Below are 6,860 nucleotides of genomic sequence, written 5' to 3'. Positions count from 1 at the left end.
GTTCTCTCTTTTACAGAAAGATGTGTGATGTTTCATATTTAATTGTCGGCATCTCTGCTCAGATGTCAACACTCGCGTCGACATCACACAGGCTTCCTCGTTATCGCCGCCATGAGACAAACATCCATCCTCCCGCTCTGCTGCAAGGTACGACTAATTGTATTGTGTATTTCCCCCTATAGTCTTGCACCTACATACCTCACTTTCTCACGTTCCCTCCTTCCTTCTCCTGACTGCCACTCATCCCTCGCCCTCTGAGGTCTCCCCCAGGTCCCGGGCCTGTCAGGTGTTGTCGGGTTAAAAATAAAATCCAGGAACACCGGGATAAGCAGCTCAACTCGCCACCCATCAGCTGGCAGAAGCTTAACGCATTGCCTACTACAGTAATTCAAGGTCACGGTTGCTATTCTCTTTCCTGGAAGGCCAATTAAAACTCAATGTTGAGGATTGCAGCAGACCAGGAACTGATTAGGCTTCTACAGCATTTCTTCCTCCAACGGAAAGTATTGAAATAACTTATAGAGGTGATGACCTGCTTGGCAAAGATCCTGCAGTGAGGTTGGATTCACGTGGAGACAAAGCCTCCAATAGTTATCTGCTACAACTCGAGGCTGCTCATTATGGCACCACGGGGTCAGAATGTGTGTCCATATTCAGACCAGAGTCGTGCAGAGCGCTGGATACTAAAGTTAGAACAAAGTGCCTTTATAAATAAACATCACCTCTTGTGCACTTGCACTTTGAAAGCTTTATCTACTGCCAAAGTTACAGAACGTTCCGACCATCGACATTAGATCGGTGTATCATTTTATAATACTAAGCTAGGTGCGGTTTGACATCAGATTTACTAAGTTGTTTTTTGGCATTAGTAGGCAGCTGTTTTCTGCAAAAAAGCTCTAAAAACTACCTGCTGACACAGGAAGTGACTAGCTGGTGAACATAATGGGGAATTTAACATCTGAAGAGTCAGATAATTCCCTCAGGAGTTGGAGGAGACCAAAAACAGAGTTAAAAGTGCAGAAACATGACTCCAAATGAAGGTGTAAAAATAAATATTGCTCCATAACTGCTGGACATGTACGTAAGCAAATGTTTTGCTAAGAAGTTTGACATATTACTTAAAGAGCAGCTTGCAGGTTAGAGCCCCCAGTGATCAATGTGTAGGAAAACATTCTTTTTGACATAAATATACACTACAGCAGGGGTTCTCAAACCTTTTGGGTTCAGGGACCCCTTAGAGAGGAGAACGTTTTCCAAGGACCTTCATAACACCGATTAAGGATAATGCTTACTACCATTTGTACTCTTAGATGCCACTGGAACTATTTGTATACTAAAACTTTTCAACCTAAATACTTCAGGCCTGTTTCATAGTGATAAACAGAAACACGTTTCATTTTGAATAATAAATCTAGATATTTAAGTATACCAGTCTAAAGCTGACTCTCAGCAAGTGCTTCAACTTAAAAATAATGAACTTATTGCTGAGTGTCACAATCAACGTGCTAACATGTGTAGGAGTAATGGACACAATATGCTTGTTTTATTGGCACAAATGGTCTCCATCTGTAGATATGTACTTTCTAATGATACAGCACAATTTTATAATTTATAGCTAATTATTTCACGGACCCCCTGACAGAGTGAAACTGACCCCTGGGGGGTCCCATGACCCCATTTTGAGAATCACTGCACCACAGTGACATTATGATAAGATGATATGTTAATGTTGTGTTCACACCTTGTCTCTGCTGCCCTCAAATGGCCAATAAATCAGTTATAACAGGTGGATAAGTTCACAGCCATAGACTGATCAGCAACCAATCTTTCAGGCATGTATTGTTTTATGATGGACTTGAAGCCTGAGTACTTGAAAATCCCCTCAGACTGCAGAACATTATTTTAAAACAGAGCTGAGGAAAACGCAGTTGAAGTTGTATGATCAGTTTGAGAGAAAGGCATTGGTCTTCAGTTAGGCGTACGTACTCTGGAGCTGATACTGTAGCTAACACAGTCATTTGTGCCTTCATTCAAAGAAAATCATTATAAAAGCTTAAACAGCTGGTAAAGCACATTTATTAAGCAGAGACATAGAGTTTAGGTGAGAAATTTCCATAAAAGAAGATTTCTTCTTTTGTGTGCGTACAAATGAAAATCCCAAAATATGGTATGTTTTTTATCGTGTGCAATCAAAATATCATGTTGTGCGTAAAAGTTATCATCTCGTAGTAAGAATAAAAGGTTCTTAATTGTTTAAAATGAATTTGCTTCCCCCCCTTCATCCTTTATTAGAAATATAATTCATGATTGCTATAATCTAATTTTTTTAAAATTCTGAAGCACATTTTGAGTTCTCTGTCAGCTTACCTGTAACTGTTATTGCTGCATATCTTGGCCAGGACACTCTTTAAAAAAAGATTATATAATGTCAATGAAGCTTTCTCCACAACATAATGTCTAGTATTATAGTTTTATTTTGAATACATGTACTCCCTATTGTTTTCCCTAGAAAGCAGTATTGATACTGAGTGAATTATCCTGGTAAAATAAAGTAAATTGAATTGTTCCCACATGATTAAAAAAATATATCAACTTTGGGGGCATCCCGGGTTCCTCTCTAACCTTATATAAACTACTCGCATAACTGTGAGGAAAAGGCGTAAGGTCTGCAGGTGTTGGGCTGAGCAGGCCCATTTTCCACATTGTTGGTAGTTTTCCAAGCACCGCTCACGAGAAAGCCTGCATACATTCCCACCTCAATAACAATTCCTTGTATTTTACAAAACAAAGTTGACCTTTTTCAGGGCAAAGACATTTCCACTGTACTGTTTCACTCAAAAATACAGACATTTCAAAATAATAATAAACTTTCGAAACCAGAGTTACAAGGTGCTTCACAAAAAAAATAATTAAATAAATGAAATAAAAGAACATCATACACAGCAAATGCAATAAAAACAGGGATTTTAAGAAGGGGTCCAACATGGAGAGATCAGACGAAAATTTCCAAACACTAAAAACATTTTTAAAAGATATTATACAAAAACCAGTCTGAAGGACTGGGTATCGGTGCTCGATACCGTATCGATTGAAATAATCCAATACTAAGTAGTATCGAAACTACAAAATGATGAATTTTATGGTTTTGCTTGCAGCCAATAACCACAACTCTTGGATTTAATGCAACGTGTGATTCGGCCATTACTACAGCAGTCAGGATTGACTCCACACAGCTCTCAACATGGAGATGTCTGAGCCGGCTGCCAGCAGCTAATGTTGCTAACAACGCAAACAGTGCTAACTATTGTTTTTTCGACATACTATAGTATGACTTTTTTTTAAAAATACTATACCATGACTTTTTTTTTTTTTAAATGTCGACATACTATACTATGACTTTTTTTTTGACATACTATACTATGTCTTGTACATTTTTTTCAATATACAATTTTATGACTTTTATATTTTTTTGACATACTATACTGCGTCTTTTATTTTTTCGACATACTTTACCATGACTTTTTATATTTTTTCAACATACCAAATTATGACTATATTTTTTGACATACTCAACTATGACTTTTTTTCAACATACTTTACCATGACTTTTTAAAATTATTTCAACAAACTATACTATGACTTTTTTATTTTTTTGACATGCTACACTATCACTTTTTATTTTTTCGACGTAAGATACTATCACCTTTTTTTGACATACTATACCCGTGACTTTTAAACATTTTTTTTGACATACTATACTGTACATTTTTTTTTTTAGACATACTATATTATGACTTTTTTAATTTTTTCGACAAACTATTCTATGACTTTTTTTTAAAATACTATACTATGTCTTTTTTTTTTTTAAATTTCGACACATTAAACTATGACTTTTAATATTTTTTCAATATACTATATTATGACTTTTTTTTCCCGACAAACTATACTGTGACTTTTTTGTTTTTTTGACATACTATACGATGACTTTTTTGATACATTATACTATTACTTTTATTTTTTCAACATATTATACTATGACTTTTTTTGACATACTATACTGACTTTGTTTTGACATATTATACCACGGCATTTTTTATGACACTTTTTATGGCATGCTACACTACAACTTTTGTTTGACATTCATGATTATATACTATCATTTGACAATTTGTTATGACAATTATTATGACATAGTATAACATTATTTTTTGTTCTACCTCGTGTAGGGGTATCTGAAAAACTAAAGCACTTTTGAGGATGTATTCCTCCACTAATAACTGTGATGCTATTTTATACTTCTACTCCACATACTTCACATACTTCTACATTTCAAAGGAGTATTATTGTGCTTTTTTCTCCACTACATTTATTTGACAGCTAGTTACCTTTTAATTTTAGATTTTGTTTTTGTAAAATATGATGTGTTGTTATAGATTAAACAGCCTATATATAAAAATAATAGTTTGACAGTGATAAACTACAAAATAAACTGATACATTAAATAAATTGCAATGTGTTTTACATTAAGATGCACATGCAAACACCCACCCTCACAAAGCATCGAAAGGAAAAAACACCCAGGTGCTGGAATTGTGTTTTCAGAAGATCATGTGAGTGTTGTTGCACTGCAAAATATCGCCTACATATGTATTACTTGAGACTCCTACATGAAATAAAATCATCACCTTTGTATTTTTCTTATCCATTGTGTGGGTGACATGAACTGGCCACTTCACAGTAAAGCACATCCAGTAACAGCAGATATGTTTTCTGTGGGTAAATGAATAGGTCTTATATTAGAAGGCGCAGAAAAGCTCAAAGGGCGTACTGGAGGAGAGAAGATGGCCTTTGATATTAATGGATTAACATAATTTGAACTTGAAAGTGGATTTGATTTATGCAAGAGAGCTTCCAGAGCTCCAAGGTAATTGTATGATTCTTCCACCCCCGATGACAGAAGGCAGGGTATTGTCACGACGCCCTGGTGCTGCAGTATATACAGTACAGTTGATTCACCGTGGAAAAAACACTTACCAAAGACGGTTAGAAACTGTTATTGCTTCTTCATCTACTTGTTTAGGCCTACTTGTGCAGGACAGAAATATACAGTGTTAGTGTCAGATCATTCTGTACTGAGGCTTAAAATGTAATTTCTCTTATGGGTAAAAATGATTTACCAATGCTATTTGCTTACAATAGATGACACTTTCTTTTGGAGGTTGCAGGTAAAATCCCAGGAGGTGAACAATAAACTAATAATGGCAATTGCAGGATTGTTGTGAAATGAACCTGGGAACTTTGGGGACTTATTAATTTTGTAATTTTGATCATAATCAGGCAAACCAATACTGAGAAAGGCCTGTTTTTGTGTCCTCATGTATTTCACAGCCAAACAGCTTGAAATATTACAATTCTGCTGAAGCCAAAGTAAAGGCTTATAACAGATATTTTCGTTCCCGTATGGGGAATTTTGGATCAAATCTGTAGAAACAAAAATGTGTTTTGTCAAAACACAGAATGTTGGCTGAATAATTTGGCTGAAATTGTCCACACTTTGTCAGTTAAACTGATCTTGATCCTCAATGGAAAGAGCTCTGTGAAACAAGAAGACCACTGTCATTGATTCTAATGCACCTAAAACCCAAGGCCTGTGAAAAGGATGCTGGGACACAGGCAGACACAGCTCTTGGGGTGTAACACATGCCCAGTGTAACTGAACTTACTTACTTACTTCATATAAAATAAGAAGCTTTTACTGATTTACCAACCCCTTGTAAATGTAGACTTGATGGCATATCACTATGTGGGGAAAAATAGTATTTACTAATAGATTAACGAGTGTTAAAGCTGTGGTAGCTATAACTTGATTTGCCTGTATAGGAGGTGACCTGGAGATGATGCAGGTTGGCTCAAGACGAGCTGGCCTGACGGTCACTAAACAGCTCTCCCTTGTGGAGAATCTGCAGCCTGGCAAACATGAACTCATGATACTGCTTGAGAGATTGTTGTGTTAATCCAAAAGGTGTACCTCTACTTCTTGGGCTGATACATCTGGGCGGTAAAGCAGATGAATTGCATTTGCTTTTATTTCATCACCAGTGTTGATGTGTATATATACAGTATATACACAGTAAATACATTGTAAAACACAGAAACATAAACGTAAACAGATGAACTTTGAACTTCTACCATGACATTCAAAACAAACAGTTACTGAGGTTTTTTATCAGACGGTTTCTTATCAACTCGAGGATTTTTAGATGTTTGGTCAGAACGCACTGAGCTCCATCTGAATGTGAAATAACTATGAGGTTAATGTGCTCATTCATATCAGATTAAAAAAAAATAGAGAAGCACAATTTTCTTCAAGATTACACAAATATTTGCTCAGCTTAACTTTGTATGTTATCAAGATTTCTTACTGCTCGCTGTAAAACATTCTTTATAATGTAATTTGTCATTATATATATGTATATATATAATGATATATATAATGATATAGAGATAGAGATATATATAATGATATATATAATGATATAGAGATATAGATATAGATATAGATCTATCTATCCATCTATCTGAGTAGTAAAGAAAAATAAGAATGCATGTGGGTGCTAGGACAAAAATCAGTCACTTCCACCAAAGAGACCCGGGTACAATCCCTGATACTGATACCTTTGGCTTGCCCGTGGGAAACCAGTGAGGGGCTCCTACTGGCTGGTAATAACACCTGCATGGAGTAGGGTGGGATCTGGGGGACATTAAGCACCATAGACAGACAGTGGCAATAGCAGTGAGCGCAGTGCTACTGTCACTGGCTGAAAGCTGCTTTACATGTCTTGTAATTCTTACATAAGCTT

This window comes from Sebastes fasciatus, chromosome 2 (assembly GCF_043250625.1).
Source record: "Sebastes fasciatus isolate fSebFas1 chromosome 2, fSebFas1.pri, whole genome shotgun sequence".
NCBI classification, from domain to species: Eukaryota; Metazoa; Chordata; class Actinopteri; order Perciformes; family Sebastidae; genus Sebastes; species Sebastes fasciatus.
This window is presented reverse-complemented; position numbering follows the sequence as displayed.